This window comes from Camelus bactrianus, chromosome 27 (genome assembly GCF_048773025.1).
Source record: "Camelus bactrianus isolate YW-2024 breed Bactrian camel chromosome 27, ASM4877302v1, whole genome shotgun sequence".
Taxonomy (NCBI): domain Eukaryota; kingdom Metazoa; phylum Chordata; class Mammalia; order Artiodactyla; family Camelidae; genus Camelus; species Camelus bactrianus.
In genome coordinates, this window is record NC_133565.1 from 14,778,656 (window position 1) to 14,804,481 (window position 25,826).

The 25,826-nt window shown below is 43.1% G+C and overlaps 1 protein-coding gene and 1 non-coding gene across 6 annotated transcripts in view; both read right to left on the minus strand.

Annotated features, from left to right (window-relative positions):
* Positions 1 to 25,826, minus strand: part of TJP1 (tight junction protein 1) — a 212,428-nt gene that overhangs the window by 158,189 nt on the left and 28,413 nt on the right. The window lies entirely within an intron of this gene.
* LOC123619094 (U6 spliceosomal RNA) lies at positions 15,055 to 15,156 on the minus strand. The gene has a single exon (XR_006727632.1). It is a non-coding gene; the product is annotated as a U6 spliceosomal RNA (small nuclear RNA).

Below are 25,826 nucleotides of genomic sequence, written 5' to 3' on the forward strand. Positions count from 1 at the left end.
GACAGGGCATGGCCAATCAAGGAATGAACAGCAATTAACACCAAGATGGTGGGAGATTCAACTCCCAGTAGACCTTTAGGTCCAAGATGGCTGGAGATTTGATTTCCAGTAGACCTTGACCTTGAGCTTCATTATATGCTCATTGTAATATATGAGCACGGTAAATGGTACTCCCACCGGTGGCATGACAGTTCTCAGGCTGGCCATATTAGGTCAAAAAGTGGGCAGTGGCTCAATTCCTGGGAATCGCTGCCTCTTCCCCAAAGTAGTTGGAATAATCCTCCCACTTGTTAGCATATGAAGCTACCAAGCCCATAAAAATTAACAACCCACACCTCGTGGCCGCTCTCCCTTCTGAGTGAGATGGCCTGCACCCTGTCTATGGAGTGTGTATCTCTCTGAAAAAATCTTTCACTCAACTGTGGCTCGCTCTTGAATTCTTTCCTGCACAAAGCCAAGGACCCTCACTTGATGGGGCGCATCCCAGGGGCTCAATTGAGACTTGGGACACAGCCATCCTCTCATCCCACATTTTCCTGTATCAGATTGTTCGATGAGTTAAGATAAACTATTGAACTGAAAACCAGGTAAGGACTACAGACATTTTACAAAACAAGAAATAACAGAAATGACCATATTGAAAGATTTCAGTATCACTAGTAATGCAAACTGCATTATATAAATGTAAATTAAAACAAAAAGAGGATGCTTTTCCCCCTGCACTGATTAGGAAAGAAATTTTAAGATAATTGTAGTGGGGGAGGGTATAGCTCAAGTGGTAGAGAGTGTGGTCTAGCAGGCATGAGGTCCTAGGTTCAATCCCCAGTACCTCCATTAAAATAAGTAAACCTAATTGCTTCCCCCCAAAATATAAATAATATCAATAATTTTAAAAGACAGAAAATTTGGAAAGAATATAAATGTTCAAAAATTTGAAAATAGTCAAGTAAATTATGGTGTAAACCTACACTGAAATACTATGTATCTATTAAAACTGATCTTCATTGGACAACAGTTTGGTAGTTTCTTACAAAACTAAACACCCCCTCACCATGTGATGTGGCCATCACACTTCATAGAATTTATGCAAGTGAGTTGAAATCTTAGGTCCACACAAATCTGCACCTTTGGGAAAGATGGGATGTTTACAGCAGCTTGATTAATAATTTCAAAACTTGGAAGCAACCGAGATGTCTTTCAATAGGGTGAATGCATAAACTGTGGTATGCCCATACAATGCAATACTATTCAGCCAAGAAAAGGAAAAGGAAAATCAGCCATCAAGCCACAGAAAAGCTTAAAGAAAGCTTAAATGCATATGACTAAGTGAAAGAAGCCAATCTGAAAAGGCTACACACAGTATGATTCCAAATATATGACATTCTAGAAAAGGCAAAACTATGGAGACAGTAAAAAGATCAGTGGTCGCCAGGGGTCAGGGAATAGGAAGAGAGATGAATTGGTGGAGCACAGGATATTTTTGGAATGGTGAACTATTCTGTGTGATACGGTAATGGTGACACATGTCATTCCACATTCGTACAAACCAACAGAATGTACAACACAGAGTGAATCGTAACGTAAACTATGGATTTTGGATGATAATGAGGTGTGAGTGTCAGTTTACCAATGATAAGAAATGTACGTCTCTGGTGCAGATGTTGACAGTGGGGGGATGAACATGTGTGGGGGCGGGGAGTACATGGGAACTCTCTGTACTTTCTGCTCAACTTGGCTGTGAACCTAAATATGCTCTAAAAATAAAGTCTGTTAATTTTTTAAAATTCAGAAGAAAAAAATGATCTTGAAAAAATACTTAATGCTAAGAATATTCAAAATGTGTGATGTGTTATTACCTGGCAAAAGAGTATAAATATGATCTACAGTAAGATTCTAATTTTTTTTGTTTTTCTCTGTGACTTCTTGTAGTCTTCAAAATTTCTACAATAAACATGTACTACTTGTGTAACCAGGAATGCAGAGTTAATGTAATTTAAAAGTAATAACAAATAGCAAGGGTCAAAGAAAGCTAAGAATGTTAATTTGGGAAATAACAAACCTCCTTCAAACTTCTTTTCCTTTCTAAGCAACCTGCCTATCTATTTAGGGATGCTAAAACCCATCTAATATGAACAACCTCTAAGCCCCCTGCTTGCATAACAAAGTTTCCTGGAATATTCACCCACAGTACCCATGTCACTTACTGCTCTTTAAAAATAGAACTGAGAACAAAAGTGCTCTTGAAAACTAAAAATATAAGAGAAGGGGGAAAAATCAATGAAAATTTGGAAGATAAAGTTGTGAAATTATTTCATAAAGCGGGGGGAAAAGGATAAGGAGGTGGGAAATGGAGATTAAAAAAGGCTAGAAATGAAAAGATCAGTGTGAAGGTCTCAACAAGCTAGGAAGAAACCACCACTAAACAAATTCTCCAAACTTGGAAGATATTTTCTAGTTTTAAGTTTCTACCTGAAAGTTTAAAGTGCTCATCACAACGAAGAAGAAGAGAACTACTTCACAGTGTGTCCAAACACTAGGGATGAAGAGAATTTCCTAAAAATCTCCAACAAGGAGAGAGGAACAAGGACACACAAAGGACTGAAGATCAAAATGCCAATTAGGGACAACACTGGAAACTAGACGAAGTTAACTGACAGCTGCAAAATTCAAACAAACTGACTTCAAACCTAGAATACTACACCCAACCAAACTATCCAGTGGGCAGGTAACAGAAAGATGTTCTCAGATGTTCAGTTTACCGCCTTTGACGCCATAGCAGGTGTCATTTTTCTGTTGATGGTAGCCTGCATGACAGACATCCTCCCTCATTCTTGCTAACAAACCCTGATTTCACTCATACACTAAGTGTTCATCTGTTTCGAAGGAGATGGATCCTTACTAGAAGCCAGTTACGGAAATTCCATTCCCTTTGCTACAGCCTCAGAAGCAAAGTAAAGTTGGCTAAGAGGTTCTGAGCAAAGGATTTTCTGGCCTTTAAAAAGAGGCTCAGCAGAGAAAAACGGTTCACTTTTTGCCTCCAGATATTGCTGTCTGCATGTGACACCTGCCACACGGCAGCCACCCTGCGGCTGGCCCAGGAGGCCACATCCTCACACCTGATGCTTAAGGAATCGAACGTTGGAAAGAATCTGTGTTTGAAAATATCACTAAGCCCACTCTGCATCGCCCTAAGTCCCAGCTTACCAGTCAGTGTCCTTTTTGCTTGAGTCATTTTTAGTTGGCTCCTAGCTGGAGCTAAAAGCATCATGAACTGATAGATACCCCTTCTCAAAAAGCTAGTGGAGGAGGCTGCCCTGGGGCCAGGAAACAGGAGAAGGGAGGGAATTCCTGGAAGACAGCGAAATGACACCCAAAGAAAACAGCCATGCAAAGTTCTAGGGGCTCGCTCATCTGGATGGAGCCAGAGGACGAGGCTCCGGGAAGGTCCCCAGGGAAAACCAACAGATGATGGTGTGTGACTACATGAACAGGCACATTAAGAAGGACGCCATCATTTTCTTCTTTTTTTTTTTAAAAACACCTTTATTGTGGTATGATTCCTGTAAACTACATATATTTCAGATATACAATCTGATGAAGTTTGATAGATGTACACACCCATGAAACCACCACCACAATCAAGATACCTAACATTTCCATCACTCCCCAAGAGGCGCAAATTTTAAACTCCTGATTTATCCCTTCACATCCCCTTTATCCCCTGGTAACCATAAGCTTGTTCCCTATGTCTGTGAGCCTGTTTCTGTTTTGTAGGTAAGTTCATTGGTGTCCTTTTGTTTTAGATTCCACGTATGAGCGATATCATATGGTATTTTTCTTTCTCTTCCTGATTTACTTCACTTAGAATGATGATCTCCAGATCCATCCATGCTGCTGCAATTGTCATTATTTTATTCTTTTTTATGGCTGAGTAGTATTCCTTTGTATAAATATACCATCACTTTAAAGAAGGTTTCTGAAAGTCAACGATGGCCGTTAACTTGAGAGTCATTTAATTCCACATTCTTCAAAAAATCACAACTGTCTAGTAGTTTCCTTGAGGCTGGAGTTGGCCAAAGGTAAAATGAAGAAAGCAGAGTTTGTCCTTGGCCTCCTCTGTCCTCAGGTCTTCCTTTCTCCCACCTTTGGGAAAGCACAACGTCCGTCTGAGCCAAACCCACTGAGCTGGGCCCCTGCAGGCCACTCTCCCTCTGCTCCACAGTCTTCCTTCCCCTGCCTTCTTGCTCCCTTGAAACGTCAAAGACCTGGTGTCAGCTGTCTGGTAGCGGGAATCTGATTCATTAATTTCCAGATAAAAACAAGTACCTGCTTTATATAGATGTTAACCTTTGAAAAGAAAAGACTGAATAATTTAAAAGTGATGTTTCAAGGTGATCATCCAGAGAGAAGAAGAATCTGATGCTTTTCAAACCAACTGATGGACAAACGGCTTAGGAGTCAAAACCAAAATTATCCTTCCTGAACCTACAATCTCAGCAGCTCTGGGTACAGGCCCGGCCCCCCCACACCACGCACAGGCCCACCGCCACTTTCGGGACGCAGATCCCTGGCAGGTGTCATGTGCACACCAGGCTCACAAAACGTTCTCAGGAGAGCTTAGCATCCTTACCCGCCAAATATAACATTTTCGGCACTGGGGCCAAAGTGGAGTCTGTAGTTAGAACCCAGGTCCCCAGTGAGCAGAGTGGCTAGACCCTCCCAGGGCCAGCCACGCTCATCAGGACCCGGGGAGGCCCAGGCCTCCCAAAGCACCCACCTGTGGGTTAAGCTGCCGTGGCCAGAGGTGGGAAATGACATTGGCTACTTAAGTATTCTTTAAGTCCTCATCATGGATCTCAGCCAAAGCAGTGGTTCTCGAAGGACCCAGATTCATGCACCACAGAGGGCTGGGATATCTGCACTGAAATCAGAAAACACTCGGAGAGGCAACGTGATATTTGTTTATTTGTACTCTGAAAACCCACTGGAGGAAACGCCTTCTCTGGAAAAAACACTTTGAACGTTCCCTCACCTCCCCAAATCTAAACTGACATCTAATACCCACTTTCCTCGCAGAACAACAGGAGGCCGTGGAGACAGAGCCTTCTCCATGAAGAAATGACACAGTGTCATAGAAACCCAAGAAGATCAAAATAACGGTCCTTATTTTCTAGGTCCACCCACTTTTTTCTTTAACTTCAAAGCTGGTTCACGTGGTGAAATCCTGCGGTGGAAAGAGTGACCTCCCTGTGTGTCCTCCACCCAAGTTCACTGCTACAATACCTGAACCTTTGCCAAAGTGCTCGGCCTCGCCCTGGGAAGTCCGAAACACAGCCCTGTTTCTGAATGCTTTTACCACTCCCTTAACCTTTCCACTTTTAAAATATTTTCTGAAATTCTGCTTACTTTTAGATCTTGAAGACTGTTTATAGGAAGGAAAGCATTCAAATTAAAATTCAATTTTAATGAACGCAAGCAGTGGAGAGTATGCTTATTTCCTGCATGGAGACGTTTTATTAAAACATCTATAAAGTTTTGGGGCTTTCTTTTAGGTTTTTTTTTTATTGAAATATAGTCAGTTTACAGTGTGTCAATTTCTGGTGTATGTAGTGTTTAATTAATTGATTGATTGATTAATTAATTAATTAAAACACTTTATTGTGGTACAGTTCCTGTACCGTAAACTACACAGATTCAAATGTACAACTTGACAAATTTCTATAGATGTATACACCCATGAAACCACCACCACAATCAAGATACCTAACATTTCCATCCTTCCTCAGGAGGTGCAATTTTCAAACTCCCAATTTATCCCTTCCCGCCCCCTTTATCCCTGGGTAACCATAAGTTTGTTCTCTGTGTCGGTGAGTCTGTTTCTCTTTTGCAGATAAGTTCATTTGTGTCTCTTTTTTTAGATTCCATATATAAGTGATATCATATGATATTTTTCTTTCTCTTTCTGTCTTACTTTACTCAGTATGACAATCTCCAGGTCTATGTTGCTGCAAATGGCATTCTTTATGGCTGAGTACTATTCCATTGTATAAATATACCACATCTTTATCCGGTCATCTGTTGATGGACATTTAGGTTGTTTCCATGTCTTGGCTATTGTAAATAGTGCTGCTATGAACACTGGGGTGCATGTGCCTTTTTGAATTATATTTTCCTCCAGGTATGTGCCCAGGAGTGGGATTGCTGGATCATATGGTAAGTCTATTTTTCGTTTTTGAAGTCACCTCCATACTATCCTCCATAGTGGCTGCACCAACGTAACGTTTTATTAAAGTTGAAAATACTTATAGTATGTAGCTCTAACAATCTTGCTAATAATTCAAGTGACAAAAATGGACTTACTATCAGTTTTATAGGTACTGATGTGCATAATGACTAGTATCAACCCCCATCCCAGCAGCTTGAAAGATATGAGACCCATCACCATATCTCCTGAAAACAGCACAGCACAGGGAGGCCCTGACTTAGATGCGGATGATGGATCCTCTCTGTGATGGGTTAAACTGGAGGAGGACAAGAGATGAGCGGAGGTGGAATTAAATGAGCTGGGAGCCTGAAAGGCAGGGAGAGGACAGCACACACGTGGGTGGCGGGAGCCGTCCAGGAGCACAGGGTACCCGGGACCAGTCATGGCTGCAGGGGTGGCCCCAGTTGCTTTCACATGGGAGGCCAGTCGGTCCTGCCACAGCAATCTTGGGGAGAATGGAGCAAACCGAGAGTAGAGTGAAGATGAGGTCACACCCTCTCTCCTGAATCCGTGCTGCCTCGGGGGGTTCCGCAGCATACTTGGATGCTGTCAAACCAGCAGCTGCCCATTGGCCACCAAGAGTTTGTCCCTATGTTTCGGGCTTAGGGCCGCAGCGCACCAGATCTGCTCACTCTCCCACCTTAACTCCCAAAATCAGCAGCTTGAGGAACTAAAGCTAGGGTTTCTATCCCGGTGGGCGTGGGAACTGGGCAGGGCAGGGTGGAACCCACTAGCAGATTCAGCTGAAGAAGGAGGAGGCAGGAAAGCAGGGAGGAGGGACGTTCCATCTCATAATTAAAGCAAACCTTATCGTTAGTCGTGCTAACCATGCATTCACGTGTTGACTCAACCAAGGCTCCGGTCCTGGGAACTTAAAACGCTCCAGGTTCAGTTATCCATGTACATACATATATTCATTTTCAGATTCTATTTCATTATAGGTTACTACAAGATATTGAATCTAGTTCCCTGTGCTGTACAGTAGGACCTTGTTGTTTATCTATTTTATATATAGTAGTGTGTATCTATAAATCTCGAACTATCATGTTGTACACCAGAAACTGACACAACATTGTAAACTGATTATAGTTCAATTAAAAAAATAAAAAATAGAAACGCGCACCAGTTTCTATGGGAGGAGCTACCGGGAAACCAAAACACGGGACGTGGTTTGTTAACAGTCTAATGAGGAGAAAGATAAGCAAACAGCTATTTAGGTTTGGATTAAATACCAGGTTGGACCATACAAAATTATCTTAGAAAACAGCACAGTACAGAAGGTTGCAGAAAGGAATATTTTGGGGGGTGATGGAACTTCTCTGCACCTTGATTGTAGTGGTGGTTATAGAACTCGATGCAGTTGTTAAAATTCCCAGAACAGCACACCAAAGAGAGTGCATTCTACTCCGTGTAAATTAAAGGATACATTTTAAAAGCAGCTGAACGTCGACCGAACAGACGCTGCAGTACCAGCAGTCAGTTTTGCAGGTGCCCGGGAAGCAGAGATGAGCAGAGATTGACAAGGGAGTAAAAGATGGTCTTATGTGTGACCCTCACTGCATCAGAGCTTGGAGAAACAAAGATGCTCTCAGGAGATGAGGAAGAGGAGGATGGGGAGGTGAGCATCGTAGGTATGGGAACACCACGAGTGGGCGGAAAGCCATGCAAACTCAGTAGGTATGGAGAGAGCACAGGTCAGGCCGTAGAAAATTCATGAAAGGAAGAAGGCCCCCAAAATGGGGCAGAATTGGATATTGGAGATCCCTAAAGACCATACTGACTGGACCAGTTTTATTCTACAAAGATATAAGAGTTAAAAAAATTTTTTTTTAATTGAAGTATAGTTGGTTTACAATGTTGTGTTAATTTCTGGGTGCAGTACTGTGTTTCGGTTATACATATATATATTCCTTTTCATATTCTTTTTCATTATAGGTTATTACGAGATATTGAATATAGTTCCCTGTGCTGTACAGTAGAAAAGTGTTGTTTAAAGACAGTTTTTGGTGGTGGGGGCAGTAATTAGGCTTATGTGTTTATTTTAATGGAGGTACTGGGGATTGAACCCAGGACCTCGTGCATGCTAAGCACACGCTCTACCACTGAGCTCTACCTTTCCTCCAAGGATAGAAGAGTTTTACAGCGGGGGAGTGGTGTTATTAAATCTATTTCAGAAGGATAACCCTGGTAAAAATATGGAGGATTTATGTGCTGTAGGAGGTATCAGAGACAGGAAAGCGATTTGGTGAGGTTTCCCTTCCCAGGGTCTGCAAATCTCTTGAGGTGATCGTAACACTGTGTGTGCCCGTGTACACCTGCGCGTCTATGTATTTTCTCAGGAAGAGGGCCTGGGGCTTTCATTGGATCTCCAAAGAGGTCATACCCTCAAAAAGGTTAAGAACTACAGATTTAAAGTTCCCGTGCACAGTGACGGGGTGGGAGCGGCAGGTGTGCAGAGGACAGCAGAAATTTGTGAGTCCTGTTTAAAAGTCTGCATTCTGAACTTGGTGATTAAGTGGTGAGTGAGTGGAGGAGAATTTAAAGCTGACAATAAAGCTTCTAGCTGGGCGATTTGGAAAGTGGAATGAGGAGAGGAAGGGGGAGAGGAACAGAAGGGGGTATCATGACACCAAGAACAAAAACAATAATAATTTCACTTCAAAGAATTCAATACTTAACCTTTTCCCTGAGCTGGAGGTTGTGGTCCATTTTTACTGGCCCAATTATTTCTGGCTAAAGACAGAGATAAGATGAAATCCAGAGGATCCTGTTTGCATATAAAAATAAAAAGCAGATGAAAAAACAATCTTCAAAGTCTTTTTCAGAGTGACTTCTCTTTCCACGTTTGCCTCCTTTCTTGCTCATGGCATTAGGAAACTTCAGGGAGACAGTATCTGCCCCAGGCACGTGAGGCAGTTAATTTATCATATATAAGTAAAGTAAGCTAAAGAGAGCAATCTAGACAGTGTTATTTTTTTCAAATGTACAAAACATTTCATATTACTTGAGGTTTTTACTCAAAGTTGGGTCCAAGACAACGTAATTGCTCACCTCTGGCATTTTAATTTCTAAGCGAAACAAACATTTCCGTGGATTTCAAAGCCAATTTTTGAAACATCTAATCTAATCTCATTACCTAAGTAAATGAAAGAACTCCAATTTTAAAATAAACCAACATCAGCTTAGTATGTATTTCATTACAGGAGCCGGCAAAGTGATCCACGGACCACGGAACCCAAGTGTCCCAGTGTGCGTAAAAATGCAGATGCCTGGGTCCCACCCAGACTTGGTAAATCAGCACCTCTGCAGTCGGGTAGGAGGCTGAAGTCTAAGCCACCCAGCCTGAGCCTATGAAAGCCACTGGTGGATGCTCCATTTGCAGGGAGTTTTTTTCACTGCTGATTCTATTTCACTTCTAGTGATCAGTTTGCTCAAATGACCTGTTTCTTCTTGATTCAGAGCTGGTGGACTGTCTCTTTCTAGAAACTTGTCCATTTCTTCTCGGTTGTCCAATCTGTTGCCATACAGTCACTCACCGGATTCTCTTCTGGGTTTGTTTTTTTTTTTTTTGGTATTCCTGTGGCGTTGGTTGTAATTTCTCCATTTTCCTTTCTTATTTTGTTTCGTGTCCTCTTTCTTTTCTTCTTGGTGAGCCTAAGAATCAATCCTATGTGACTCTCTTTGATTCCACTGATCGGAGGCTCTGTTTTTATAAGGGTCATCGTCAATTTAAAGATGGGGTTCTTCTTCATGGATCATAATTAAAAAGGCCGATGTACTCCATGTTAATATATGGTCATCACAAGTTAGGTTTGAAACCAATTTCCTAATTAATTTTAGTGTATCATTCTATGGCATCAATTAAGCAATACTTATGGTTTAAATTTAGCCAAATTAATGCTAATTTCTTTTGACAACTTTGGAAGTGTATTTCAACCCTGTTTAGATAACTGACAAAAAGACATTCAGGATTGAGCCCCACAAAGGTTTCCTTGCTATTACGTTTTCTGCTTTCTTTCAGAAACGCCTCATCCCATCAGGACACAGAGCTGTTTCTCAGCTGTAAGTGAACAGACACTCCCCCGAGGAGCCCGGAGTCCCCAGAGCCTGGGTGCAGACGCTGACTCCACGCTGTGACCACAGCTCCCAGGTGACAGCTGCGCTGGTATCACCTGCAGAGCTGGCTGGAATCAGCAGACTGGAGGGATTAGAGTGGCATACCCGTCAGCATATGATCACCCTGATAAAAAAAACTAGTGATGCCAACTCCTAATTAAAAAGGGAGGCAGTACACATGTGTTACCGCCTGTCTCTTGAATCATTGCTCCCAAGAAAGAAAGATACAAAGCCACAAGGGGAAAAAGATCAAAGTGGAGGGGAGGTGGCACCATCTTGGGGAAGAAGGAAAAGGAGTCACCGATGAGCGGAAGCAGCGCTGCAGCCAGGAGCCTGCAGGGGGTGGGCCACAGGCACCTTTCTGCTCTGAGACCCAGGCAAGCTCCAGGCTCGGGGGCACCGGCAGCGACCACACTGGGCAGGGTGGGGGTGGGTGGGGAGACAGAGCTGAAGACAGGGGGATACGTGGACCCCAGGTCCACCCCCGCCCTCCCCCACCGCACAGAGACCTCTCAGTGGAAGGGCCAGCTTGCTCAAGGGCTTCAATTTGCTCATTAGTGACTCCCCTCGTGCACATAAACTGAAAATGAAGGATGAGAGACGTTTCAGGAAAACTTTCCAACAAGACAGAAACCAAAAGGAATTCGAGGAAGGAGTCTTGAACAGTTAAAAGACTACTGACAAAAAATGTCCAGGGGAGCAGTGTTGAAAGATCACACACTGCCGAGAACAGAGAAGAGCTGAGGGACATCGTCCAACATCAACTTAACAGAGAAGAAAGGTGTTTATCAGGAAACAAAGGAAGAGGGGAGAGTAGAGCTCAATGGGAGAGCACGTGCGTGCATGAGGTCCTGGGTTCAATCCCCAGCGCCTCCATTAAAATAAAGAAGTAAACCTAATTACCTCTCTTCCCTGCCTGCCCTACCCCCCCACCCCCGCAAAGGAGTTAAAAAAGAAACAAAGGAAGACATTTTCTCAAAATCAGCAAAGGTCAAAGGGCCTTCCTGGTGCCCAGCAAACATGAAGACAGACCATTTGAGGCACATTGTGGTGAAAAGGGAGAGAAGCTGCCAGGAGCTTTCACAGAAAACAGCAGGTCCACCTGGGAAATGGGAGAGTAAAATGTAAAAAAGAGTAAAAAGTGTCACAGCAAAGCTCAGAGGTACAGGGGAGTGGAATAAGGCTCTTCAACATCAGAGGAAAACACTCTTCGGGCAAGAATTCTAACTAAGCCAACCGTCCATCAGGAAAGAGGCAGGAAGGGTTTGGTCTCCATCAGAGAGACACAGAGAGGTCGGCCACCCCCCAGGGCACCGGGGGTTAGAGGAGGGCAGGAGGGCTCCCGAGCCTCCCAGCTGTGCTCTCTGGGCGCCCACCCCATGCCAGGCGCAGTCCGTCACGGGTGGACAGGACACGGCTCTGATCCTCAGAGAGCTTTCATCCTCACGGGGACGGACACCTCACAGACCTGGCCTGTTAGGTGAGGTGCTGAGGACAGTAAGCGACAGGGTGAGCAACAGGGTGTGACAGGGCAGAGAACGGAGTGATCTCGGGGTGGGATGAAGCCCTGAGTAGTTGGGGGAAGAGTGGTCAGGAGGGGGGCCCCAGGCCCTCCCGGTCCTCACTCAGGATGCCCTCCTGGCCACATGCTCCCAGGACAAGGTCCCCCTCGGTCCCAGCATCTCATGTCCTCTGGATCCTCTGGGAGGCTTTGCCCAGCAGTGAGGCTAAGCAGCCCCGGTCACCACAAGTCTGGACCCTGGCCAGCCCACCCTCCCCCTGCATGCACTGGGGACCCTGCAAGGGGGATGGAACTTGGACAGAAAGGGCACAGGGAGAGAGGTAAGTCCAGGCCCAAACGGGTCTAGGCAGACACGCCAGCTTATGCTCCTCCAGGCGTTTCTGTGTGTTTCCACGAGCAAGAGCAGGTGTTTCAGCCTCATTAGCGGACGCAGACCGAGGCACCACCAGGTAAGGAGACCACCCAGGCTCACAGGCCACACTCGCTACAGAGCCCAGCCTATCACCCGGGCCTGCTTCAGAGATGCCAGTTCCCCTCCCCCCGTCACTTTTCTTTTTCTCCTGGCCAGGGAAAACACAGCTCAGGTTGTAAGTGATTCACAAGAACGAAAGTGCTCCCAACTTAGCACGTATAAAATGTAACTCTGCTCCTCCCGGAATTTCTCCTTGAGCTGTCGTTTTCTCACCCTCCCCGCCCCACCTCCCGTGGTACCAGGACTTGGCTAGACTTGCTCCACCTCAGGCTCGAAACAACCACGATTCTGGTGGGGTGGAAATGCGAAAGGATGAAAAAAAGACAACCTGGAAGGAGAGAGGAGTTTCAGGGGTTGAATCGCTAGCATCACTGCAAGTTCCCGTCTGGGACTCGCCACCCCCACTTCATCCCATCTGTGGGTTGCAGTGATGTGCTCTGGGCCAGGCTCGTGCACGGAGGTGCAGGGGGGTGGGGGGTGGGGGACCGCCCAGGCCAACGCGTGGAGTCAGCAGCTCGGTCCTGCTGAGCAAGGAGAGGACGGGTGGGCCCATCTCCCTCGGGGTCTGGCCCAGCTCCCGGAGCTGACTCAAGAACTGAGTCATCATTTGCAACCTGCAGACAGGCAACTCCTTAGCCGATGGAAAACGTCCTGAGTTTCTATGGTACCCAACAGTGAAATCATACTCTCGTAGTTAATCCTCAGAACTCCAGCTGGAGAGAAGCACATCAGTGTCTGCAATTTACTTGAAATAAGTCAAAATGTAAAAAGGATGGCGGGAGGGAGGGAAGGAGGGAGGTTGGGATGGACATGTGATAAAACAAGAAGAGTAAAATGATCAAGGTAGAATCCAGCTATCACATACATGAGTATTCACTGTGACATTCTTCACCGTGGTTGTATTTTTGAGATTTTTCATGATAAATTATTGGGGGGAGGGTCGCCCAATCATCCTGAATTAATTTCAATACCCATGTGAATGATTTGTTCAACAGCCCAGCTTCCAGCTTCCCGGTGCTCAGTACCTCAGGGGCCTCCCCTCCGCTCATGGCCTCGATCCTCACTGAGAGCAGGGCTGCCTGTGAGGAAGGAAGGCGCTGTTTCTTTAGACCAGATTCCTTTCATTTCAGCTCACTGTCCTCACCAGTGCTTCCACCTCAGGAAGATCTCAAGAGCCTGAACCACTGCCCACTTCTCCATCATTTCTTTTTCCTGCATCCAGCAGAGATCCCAGGGGTCACAAACCAACCACACACATTCTGTGTGTATGTGTGTGTGTGTAGCTTTGTTTACAACTGCAAAAACTTGGAAGCAACCAAGGTGGTCTGCAGTATGTGAATTGATAAATTATGGTCCATCTAGACAACGGACTATTTGGCATTAAAAAGAAGTTGGCTGGTTGGGGTGGCGTGGGTGTAGCTCAGTGGGAGAGCATGTGTTTAGCATGCACGAGGTCCTGGGTTCAATTGCTAATGCCTCCATCAAAAAATAAATTAAGCAAATAAATGAATAACTCTGATTATCTCCTCCCCACCCCCCCAAAAAGGAGTGTGCTGTCCATACACGAAAAGACATGGAAGAACCTTAAATACACATTGCTGCGAAGGAAGTCCATCTGAAAAGGCTGCTGTCTGATTCCAACCATGTGACATTCCGGGAAAAGGCCAAGCTATGCTGACAGTAGTATTAGTGGTCAGGGGCTGCAGGGGAGGACAGATTAACCCAGTGGAGCACAGTGCGTGTCTATGGGGCAGCAGAAACTGTTCTGTGTGACACTAACATGGTGGGTAGGTGTTATTACACATTTGGTCAAAACCACAGGTCGACCAACACAAAGAATGAACCCTAAGGTAAACTCTAGGCTTTGGGTGATGGGGACGGGTCAGTGTAGGTTCAACAACTCTACCTGTCGGTACCTGTCGCGTGCAGGATGTTGACAGTAGAGGAAATGGGGGGATGTTTGAGAACTCCGTACTCTCTGCTCAGTTTTTCTGAAAGCTTACAACTCCAAAAACAACAACAACAACAAAACCCCACTAATTAAAACCAGATTATAGTCCATAGAGCTAATACTGGAAGCAGAGCAGCAGTCACTTTCTGGAAACCCTCGGGTACCGAACCCAGACACTCCTGTCTGTACTCAGGGCATCAGGCAGCACAGCGCTCACTGGGCGCAAGTCACTCCAGCTGTGGGCTCTCCACCATTTATTCATTTTTTCCCCTCCTGATTACTAGTAAGGAGATGGAATTAGAAATCAAAAACTTCCCAACAAATAAAAGTCCAGGACCAGCGGGCCTCACAGGTGAATTCTAACAAAGATTTTCTTTTTAATTGAGGTAGAGCTGGTATATAACATCATATTAATTGCAGACGTACGACACGGTAATTTGGTAATTGTGTGCAAGACAGAGTGACAACTACAGTAGGTCCAGTCACCGTCACAACCATGCAATTACCTGCCTTCACCCATTTCTCCCCCCATCCCCTTCCCCTCTGGTGACTATTCATTTTTTTTAAATATTGTTCCTAGAATCCTAATTTTTAAAAAAATTTGTTAATTTTTTAACAGAGGTACTGGGGATTGAACCTAGTATATCATGCATGCTAAGCATGTGCTCAACCACTGAGCTATACCCTCCTCCCTGGCTACTCATTTTTTATTAAGACATCCCCCATCTGAAAACACAGAATATGTCACGAAGCTGCATGTCATCCTATGCAGGGGCCATGCTAGTCTTCACCGCGTCGTTCCGATTTTAGTACATGTGCTGCATCAGCACCTTCCCCAAAAACAAGCAGGGCCAGGCATCGGGGAACCAGAGGCAGGAAATAGCCCAAGCAGCCGCCGCCTTCAGGGAGTTTATCTGGAGCGGAGAAGCCAAATGTCCAGCAGGAAAAGGGGGACCTACCTCCCACCCTGAGCTCACTGCATCTCTCCTGTGCTGGAGCTCTTTTCCGTGGCCCGCATCTTCCAAGATAGCTCAGTCCCCTCTTATTTTGATGGAGCACATCTCTCAACAGCTTATACATCTTTTATTATTACGAAGTGTTTTAGATCTACTCAAAAGGAGAAAGAACTCTATGAGAAACCCATTCCCTCAGACTCAACAACATCAAGATTTGGATATAGTTGCTTCATTATCCCATTTCTTCTTTTGCTTTTCATTCTCCACTGAAGCTCTTTAAAGGAACTCTCAGTTCTTCAACACATCTCTTTAGAAAATGTGGAATTAAAAACCCATAGCTACCACAGGGAATTCTATTCAATATCTTGTAATAACTTTGAATGAAAAAGAATATGAAAATGAATATATATATGTGTGTGTGACTGGGATTTTATGCTGTACACCAGAAATTGACACATTGTAACTGACTATCTTTCAGTTAATAAAACTAAAACAAAACAAAATGCAGCCACAATGTCACTATCTCATAGAACAAAATTAAAAATAACTCCTTGCTATCGTGTAAGATTTTAGTCCATGATAAAAACATTCTGATTGAAAAATGTGTTCTTCTCCAAAGGGGTTTCAAACAGGATCCAAACAGTGTCCACCTGTCTTTTCCCTGGAGCCACATGGGTTTCCCGGCTGCTTCGTCGTGGAGTCAGCCTGACCCCACCTTTGTTTATTTCACACCATTAATCTGCGTGTTGCTTCCAGCTGACCCACATTCTGGATGTGTCTGCTAGTTTCCTCACGGTGTCATTTGTTTAATGTCTCCCTTTCCCTCCCATATCTTCTGCAAATAGAATTAAGCTCTGGAAGCGTGATTAACTCTGGGCACACTCTTAGGCAAATACACCTCGTAGGCAGTACTCTGTGCCTCCTGCTGCACCCACCTGCTGACACCTCGGTTAGGAACCCGGCAGCAGACGGAGGTGGTGACCGCCCAAACTCCATGCAGCAAAGACTGCCCCCCACCTCGACCTTCCATCCGGTGGTTTCATCCATCAACAGTCACCGCCCCCGTCTGTGAATTCATCAAGGGTTGTACAGTAAGGAGTTTCTAATCCTTCCATCCCTTCCACAGCTACCAGTGGGAATTCTTGAAACCCAACTTTCCCTTATGAGTTACAGTGATCTGTTTACCTGTAATACAGCTGATAAGGCAAAAGGCAGGCAAAAGGCATAGTTCTTTCCTTTTCACTGCTGACTCTCAGAGTAAAGCTCTCAACCTCATTCTGAAGTCATCCATTAGGGTCCAATGAGTGGTTTGTTAGACTTTCTCTTTTAAGGCGTTCTTATAAACGCATGGAATTTTACACATTCTTAGTGTTTTAAGTAATTGTATTTTGGCGGGGGGAGACAATTAGGTTTATTTATTATTTTTAGTGGAGGTACTGGGGATTGAACCCAGGACCTTGTGTGTACTGGGGATTGAACCCAGGACCTTGTGCATGCTAAGCACGTATTCTACCACTGAGCTACACCCTCCCCCCAATAATTGCATTTCTATGTGTGTGTGACTCAAACTGCCCCATCTTTGTCCAATGAGAGACCCTTCATGGTGGTTCCTGTGTCTCCTGACATGATCCCACTAGTCTTTAGTGACTTCTTCACTCTCTGGCATTGTGAAGTGCTTGCTCCAGCATCATCTTGACTACTCCCTGCCCCCAACCCAGAACCAGCCATTCCGCCATGGAAAGCTACATCAGATGCTACAGTCTGTGTGTCAGGTGTGTTCACGGCTGCAGTTACCACTGCTTGTAGGATTGGTCTGTAAACAGAGCTAGGGAAAAAAAATTTTTAGTAAAAAATAATCAGTTCATAGTGATATTTCCAATTAAGATTTAATCTCACTGGATTTTTCCTTAAGATCTGCAAACCGAGAAGATTTTTCACTCTTTCTTTCTAAACTGTAGGCCTCTCACATTCCTGACTTTGAAGGAGAGCCTCCAGCTCTTCCCCACTAAGATGCTGACTTTGGGGTGTGTGTTTGTGTGCACCTGAGAATGTTCAGTCACACTGAGCTACTACTTTCTGGAGCATTTGTTAAGGAATGAGTGTTAAATATGGTTAAATGCATTTTTGGCATCTATGGAGATGTTCATATAAATAATTTTTCCTCTTAAACACACTGACCTACTCTGATGAACTCTATGAATGGATGAATAAATCACATTTGAATTCCTGGAATAAACTCTGCTTGATCATAATCTACCTTTTTAACTTACCATCAGGCTATATTTGTTAGCATTTTACTTAACATTTTTACTCAAAATCTTTATCAGATTTTAGTATTAATGTTATATTCACTTCATGAAAAGAATTTGGAAATTCTTCTTTTTTCTGGGCTCTAGAACAGTTTAAGTGGTATTGAGATTATCAGCTTTGAAGCTTTGGAAGAATTCCCCTATGAGACCACCTGGACATGGTACTTAAGTTCTTCTGCAATTTTTCTTACTTCATGTATTGTTGGGCCCTTTAGATCTTCTTTCTCCACTGGGATAATTTTCAGTAAATTATATTTTCATAAAGCACTGCCCATTTCACCTGGGTTTTTAAGTATATTTGAATGGAACTGTGCAAAGTAATCTCTTGCTTTAGTTTAAATTTCTTCTGTTTTGATGGTTATTTTTCCCTTGTCATATCTTATTTGGATATATATTTTCTCTCCCCATTTTTTTCTTTTCTTTTTTTTTTTTTAATGGAGGTACTGGGAATTGAACCCAGGACCTTGGGCACGCTAAGCAGTTGCTCTACCCTTGAGCTAAACCACCCCCAACTTTTTCTTAATCAGGTGGGCTAGTAGTTTTTATCTTTTCTTGACCTTGATTTCAAGAACCAGATTCTTGATTTATGAAGTCTTCTGTTTTTCTGTTTACTAACCAGCTAATTTCAGCTTTTATATTAATGCCTTCTGTTTTCTTTTACTTTGGTATTTCTCCAGTGTTTTGAATATGATGTTTAGTTCATTCTGTTCATTTTTAGGTTTTGATTTTTATTTATGCAGCTGTTTATGCTGTGAATCTTCCTAAACATTATTTCAACCACAGTGACTCTGACACAGCATATTTTTAATATTGTTATTTTCTCAGAAATCTGTAGTTTTGTTCATGTTTTCCTTTTGATCCAAGAATTATTTACAAGTTTTCAATGTTCTGGATTGAAAAGTCTTCTTAATAAATAAAACAACTGTTATTGAAGACTGCACCTTGGAACAGATGGGCATGTTCACTGCATGCTAAAAATTTTCACATAAAGAAGATTTGGTTTTTGTTTGTTTGTGGGGAGAGGTAATTAGGTTTCATGTACTTACTTATTTTTTTAATGGATTTACTGGGGATTGAACACAGGACCTCATGCATGTTAGGCACGGGCTCTACCACTGAGCTATACTCTCCCCCAGGAAGACTTGCTTTTATTTATACTTGCTTTATCTTTTTTGTGTTTTGTCAGCCTTCTTCTCTTGGTCCTATTAGTCTTACTCAAAGATGAGATGCTCCTGGTATAGACTCCTGACATAAAACAAAGTCAAATCTGGGCTCCATCACTAATCAGCTGTAAGACTTTCAGGGGACCAATTCGCTCTCTGGGCTTCTGTAGCCTTATCTGTTTGAGTAGGGCGTTGACTCTCAGGTTTGTTTTCAGTCTACACCCTACCCTATAGCTGCACGGGAAGTGATAATTACTTCTGCTTTCTATTTGGAATAAACTGGCCCTCAGTTGAAAAGCTCCTCCCCACCTGTTCCTGGACTTGAAAGCAGAGGCATCTGGAGAGTCTGTGACCAGTTTACGCATTTTCCTCTTGATGTTCGCGTTAGTATCGTCTCTGAATGTTAATGAAAATGAGGGGTTCACACTGGACTGCTTATTGCTAGTCCACTTCATGGGACTGTTTTAACGGCAAAAACGCTGAAGGATGAAATCATTTTTATTATTTTTTTTAAACTTGAACTGACCAGGCATTTTACATAAATTCTAAATAAATCTTCACTCTAAAGGTAGGTGGTATTATCTGTTGGAAAGTTAGAGAAGTGACTTTTAAAGGTGATGGCTTTTCTTGGGGCTCAGGGTGCTGGAAGATACATGATCTGTATGGTGGCAAGGTCTGCCCCATTTCACGCTGACTTGTTAAAGGTCAACCTTTCTTCTTTCTGGTTCCACCAGGTAGTCGGGCTTTCTGTTACTCTATTTTTTTAGGCTTTAAAAAAATTTGTGGTAAAATACACGTAACATAGAATTTACCATCCTAACCATTTTTAAGGGTATAATTTAGTAGTGTTAAGTATATCCACACTGCTGTGAAAGTAGCCTTTGTTTTTATTAATTTCTAATTTTATTTGGAAAATGTTGACTTATCTCTATTTTTCAAAATCATCTGAAGTTTTTTACAATCAACTAATATAGGGTCAACGGGTATACCGAACCATGTGTGCAGTGCCAACTGGTGTCTGCTGAGGCCCTGCGACCCCCATTCCTGGATTCTCAGATGTCTGTCTGCAATCCGTCAAAAAAACAAAGTACACCCTTTCCTAATGTGTTTGCCTTGGCACAATTAACAGCCCTGGGAAATGGCTAACTTCACTGTAGCTCAGGCTGACTTGTCTCAGCCCGTATCTCCTCTTTATCCGAATCATAAATTCCACTACCTTGCTTGTGTCAGCCCGTATCTCCATCTCACTGGAGTTGTAAATCCACTATCCTCCCATATACCAAAGCCCCTTACCTCACTTACAGCCAATCAGAAATCTGTTCTCCCATCCCTTTGTGTTCACAGCCCCTTTCCCAATAAAAGACCCTGCACGTCACACTCGGACACACAGGCATCTCTTGCCGATGTGGCCCGCTGTTGCCTGTGGCAGCAAATGTATTAAATTTTCTTTGTTCTTCTTTTTTTCAAATTAATTTTAATTGTTTTTTGAATTGAAGTATAGCAGTTACAAAGTGTCCATTTCTGTGTGTACAGCATAACGTCCCAGTCATGCATGTATATACATATATTCATTTTCATAATCTTTTTCATTAAAGGTTATTACAAGATATTGAATATAGCTTCCTGTGCTATACAGAAGAAACTTGTTTTTTTTAAATCTATTTTAATATATAGTGGTTAACATTTGCAAATCTCAAAATCCCAAATTTATTCCTTCTCACTCCCTTTCCCCCGGTAACCGTAAGATTGTTTATGTCTGAGAGTCTGTTTCTGTTTTGTAGATGAGTTCATTAATGCCCTCTTTTTTCTAACTTTCCTTTGTTCTTAAGCTTTTTCTTGCCTTTGGTAAAATTCTTTTTACCAACCCACATCACTGGCCTGCCGCCAAGTGTCCCCCAGCGATGTGCCCTTGAAGTCAAGGTGCACTGTCTGTTATTGGGGTACACAGCTGAGCACATGTCTACAGAGCTCCTAACTGGCTATTTACCGAGGCCATCTACATCCTCACAAACTTTCTGTGTAAACCAGAGAGAGTGTGTGAACTGCCCCGGTCAACAGTCTGTGCTATTCCTCCTCTCCTCTCCTATAATTCCTGCTTTAGGAACGTTGCTTCTGTGTTAGTAAGAACATAGCTATTACAAACGACCAGTTTTTCCATCGTAAATTATAGCCTTTAGCATTATATGGTGTCTCTGTCTGGTATCAAGACTTTCTTGTTACATGTGTTTCGCTGGTACATCTTCCCCAATCCTTTCTTTCTCACGCTTCTCCATCACTTCCGGTGTGCCTGTGTACTTCAGCCATCTGAGAATCTTTTCATAGGATCGCAGGCATATTTACATTTCTCATATGACTGATTTCTGTCACACCTAATGGATATTATGAGGTTCATTTTCTTTACTTTTCCTTTTCGAGTGTTTCTTTTGGCACTCAGGAAGTTTTGTATTTTTGTTCTACTAGCTTCTTCATACTAGTACCTCTATTTGATGGTCTTAGTCATCTATTTATTCAGTTATTACCTATCAGCTTCACAGCTAGAAAATTCGAGAATTATCATTCAGAGCTGGAGACAGGCCCTTTTCACCGTGACCACTTGCAATAAGGCAGAGAATAAAGCAGGTAATAAAAAGGAAGATTTTTCTAGGGAGCACAAAAAAGAATGCAACATTTCCCTCCTTCCAAAGCAGGGAAAAGAGGAAAATTAGGAAAAATGCAGCGAGTAGTAGAGAAATTAAAAAAAAAAATTAGAAATATTAGAAAACATTTCCCAGATGGAAATACGGGAGGTTAATGCAAAACTCAGCAAAAGTTGCAGTCTGTTAATCTGATATTCAGTAATTTGGGCTTGTAAATGAACAGATTACCCTGAGGCTACACATAAACAGTGTATTTTTAAAGGGCCATAGTTTTTAAGTTTCTAAGAAAATCTTCAGTTAGCAATTTAGAGTCTTCTAAAATTAAAGTAAAAAGAATTAATTGGTGTGAAAATGCAAGGGTTAGCTGTGTGGGAAAATGTCTAATTGAGGGTTGTAAGTTCCTTGTATCTTGAGAAGAATAAATATTTTGAAGAGTAACACTGAAGGTGGCATTTTAAAAGACATTAAATGCTTATTAAAAGCCCCAGGAGAAGTAGTGGAAAGGAAATGGTAATAGAACAAAGAAAAGGATAATGGAATAATAAACAGGTTAGCAGTAGAATAATGATAATTAACCGTAATAAAAAGGTACCATTACAATTTTAATTAAACATAAGGCGGTGGCAGGAAATACTGAAAAATGGAAATACTGGACTATATAAAAATTCTAAACTTCTAAATTTCCAATCTTATGTACTTTAAATGAAAAAACATAAATGACCAAAATGTAAATGGACCACACCCTTTTAACTACCAAATCCACTCCTAGAAATTTACCCTAGAAGACAATCATATACATAGTCAAAGATGCATGTGAAGCGCTGTTCAAAAGAGTGAAGACCAGGAAAAACTCAAATATCCACAAACAATGGCTAGGGTAAACAAACTACTGTACATCTGCAAGAGGATTACAGCTACAGCCATCAGAAACATAAGGAAGTCAGAGCAAGTCGCATAACAAAGAACTTGGTGCCACTATAGGTTCATTGTCATTGCTCCAGAATGCCCCGCCCCCCACCTTCCTGCAACCACGACTCACAGGTCCTTCTGCTGATCCAAGCAAAGCTCTCCTCTCAGCTCCAAAAAGCCAAATTCTCTCTATTTTTCTGCAGGGGTGGGGAGAAGGTGATTAGGTTTATTTATTTATTTACTTTAATGGAGGTACCAGGGATTGAACCCAGGACCTGGTGCATGCTAAGTACACTGAGCTATACCCTCTCCTTCTACCCACCACCCCACCGCTGACTATCCTGCAACAGGGATGAACCTTGAAAGCATCACGCTAAGTGAAAAAAGCCAGACACCAAGGGCCACAATTTGCAGGATCCCATTTATACGAAATGTACAAAAAGGCAAATTGTCAGAGACAGAAAGTGGATCCCAGTTGCCTCGGGCTGGAGGGAAGGGTTGGAATGGGAGAATGGTGGGTGGTGGCTAAAGGGAGTGGAGTTTTGGAGGGGACATGATCATATTCTAAAATTGATTGTGATGACGGGTCCACAACTCTAAACATACTACCAGCCACTGACTGGTACATTTTAAATGCGTGACTTGTATGGCATGTAGATTTAACTTCAATCGATGTATTAAAAAACAAAAGCCGTCCTATATGCTGAATATCTTTGCAATGTCCCTTTACCACCTCAGTACTTCTATCCTGAAAGCTAAATACACCTTACCTGTTTATTCAAATATGGATGTGAGTTTCACTGTCTGGACGCAACAAGCTAGCTCTACACTGATCTATTCCTCCCCTTCTAGAAGGCCACCTGACAATACAGCCCAGAAGCTAGAATAACAATTCTCATCCGCTGATTCAAATATTCTCCTTTAGAAATCTATCATAAGGAGATATAAATTTAGACATTCATATTCAAAGCAATAATTTTTTAATTTGGGGGAAAACGTAAGCTATCTTAATGTTTCATATTATTTTATTTTTTGCTGAAATATAGTGGATTTACAATATTAGTTTCAGGTGTATGGCAAAGTGATTCAGTTATACATTATACATACATACACATATATATATATTTTCATATTCTTTTCCATTGTAGATTATTACAAGAAATTGAATATAGTTCTCTGTGCTATACAGCAGGTCCTTGTTGTTTATCTATTTTATATATAGCACCGAGTATCTGTTAATCTCAAACTCTCAACTGATCCCTCCCCAGCCCTTTGGTAGCCATAAGTTTGTTTTCTGTATCTGTGAGTTTATTTCTGGTTTGTGAATAAAATTTGTATCTTTTTTAGACCCCACACATCAGCAATATCACATATTTGTCTTTCTCTATCTGACTTACTTCATATAATATGATAATCTCTAGGTCAATCCATGTTGTTGCAAATGGCATTATTTTATTCTTTTCTTTGGCTAAGTACTATTTCATTGTATACATATACCACAACTTCTTTATCCAGTCATCTGTCAATGCACATTTATTTAGGTTGCTTCCATGTCTTGGCTATTTTAAGCAGTGTTGCTATGCACACTGGGGTCATGTATATTTTCAAATTAGAGTGTCCTCTGGATATATGCCCAGGAGTGGAATTGCTGGATCCAAGGTAGGCCTATTTTTAGTCTTTTGAGGAAATCTCCATATTGTTTTCCAAAGTGGCTGCACCAAACTACATTCCCATCAATAGTGTAGGAGGATTCCCTTTGCTCCACACCCTCTCCAGCATAAGCTATCTAAATGTTCAACAATCAAAGAATCAATTAAGTGTAATATGTCCAAATAAGGAACAGCAAAAGCCATTAAAATATCTTCAAAGAATATGGAATATAAATGTAAGTGAAATATAAACAGAGTGTATATATCATGTGATCCCTGTTACGTACATTAGAGATATCTATGACACTGCTGTGGGGGGACAGCCACTGTCTTCTCTAAATACCATACTCTTCCCTGAAAACTGCTGTGTTAGGGTAAGCTGACCACACTGCCTAACCATAGGGACAGACAGAGACTGATCTGGGAAAGGGGTGGGCAATCACAGCCCCTTCCCCAGAAATGTGACCATGAGGTTTAACCCGGCCGCTCCTGCACTGGAGAGGTGTAACCCCAGGCCCTGTCTACAAGTCTGCTGCACCTGCAGTTATGTGAGGAATGCTGCCGGGGTCAGGGCCTGCCAGGCGTCCCAGGCTCCTCCTGGACACTCACTGCACTTGAATTCCATCCTCTAGCTCTCACTGGAATGCAGAGGCAGGGAGTTTCCCAGCACTCAAGGGCAGGAACAGCAAAGCTAACCCAGGGGAGCCCTGCTGGCTGGTACCCACCTGGGCCAGCGGCTTCTGGTAGCATCTTCCTGTTTAACCTGCTCCAAGCACAGAAAATAATCTGAGAGCTGATTCTGCCACACATACAATTAGAGTTCAGGCCCGACTACAATTTCGAATCGCTTGTCTAAAAGCATGGCCCGTGGGTCCAACCGCTGGTCCCAGTCACCGCTTACTGCCGTATTTCCTGTAAACTGAGGGCAGCAGCTGGACCCAGTTACCGCTTATTGCCGTATTTCCTGTAAACTGAGGGCATCATGGTCTGACACACGGCCCCTCTCCCATCCCCCTCCTCCCTCCGCGACTCAGTTCTGGAGGGGAATCTGCTCAGTCTCCCCTGAGCTGAGCACCCTTCTCTGACAGCAACTGAGTCTTCAAGAATAAGGGGGGGGGGCGGTTTGCCTAACAACCCTGGCAAATCTGTCGCCGGCGCATGGTGAGGGAGGGAGGGTACTTGGGTCCCTTAAGACCAGGCTCTACTTCCCTCCTGCCCTGGTCACTGTACCTCAAGTTGCTCAGCATTTCTAGGGCCGTGTTTTCTCAGCTACCCTGAGGAGGCACGACCACATGCACCTCACTGTAAGGCCATCATTGAATGTTTTCTCTCACCCGTCTTTTATGCCCCCTCCTTTTCCATTAAAAAAAAAACCCAGCATTTAAAAACAAAGTGATGCTGACCTGCTGCTGTGGACATAATAATTACAACCTCTAAACCACAGCATTCTCCAAGAGCCCAGGAAATCACTCCTATAAACACACACACACACACGTTTCTTCTTGTATGTACTGTACCTGGAAATATCTGTCACACTGAGTCAGCGGGCTTCTGGAACTCACGAGCTGGTCAGCAGTTTCTGACGCATTCGCCTTTACCTCTCTGACCAACAGACCCTCCTTCTTTACGGCTTTATGGAGGTTTAGTTCACACATCATAAAACTTCTCCATAGAAAGGGTGAAGTTCAGTGGTTTTTACTGTTGATGGAAGATCCTGACCAGCCCAGAGTGGAAGGTGAAAAGTGAATTAGCCTCTTCTGCTCCCAGCCCCATCCTCATCGTCCCCCTCTGTTCTGCCTTTCTGGTCACTCCATCTCACCCACCGTCATGGGTGGCCAGCTGGGCTGGCCTGGGAGGACCTGTCAGCCAGGACAGCGG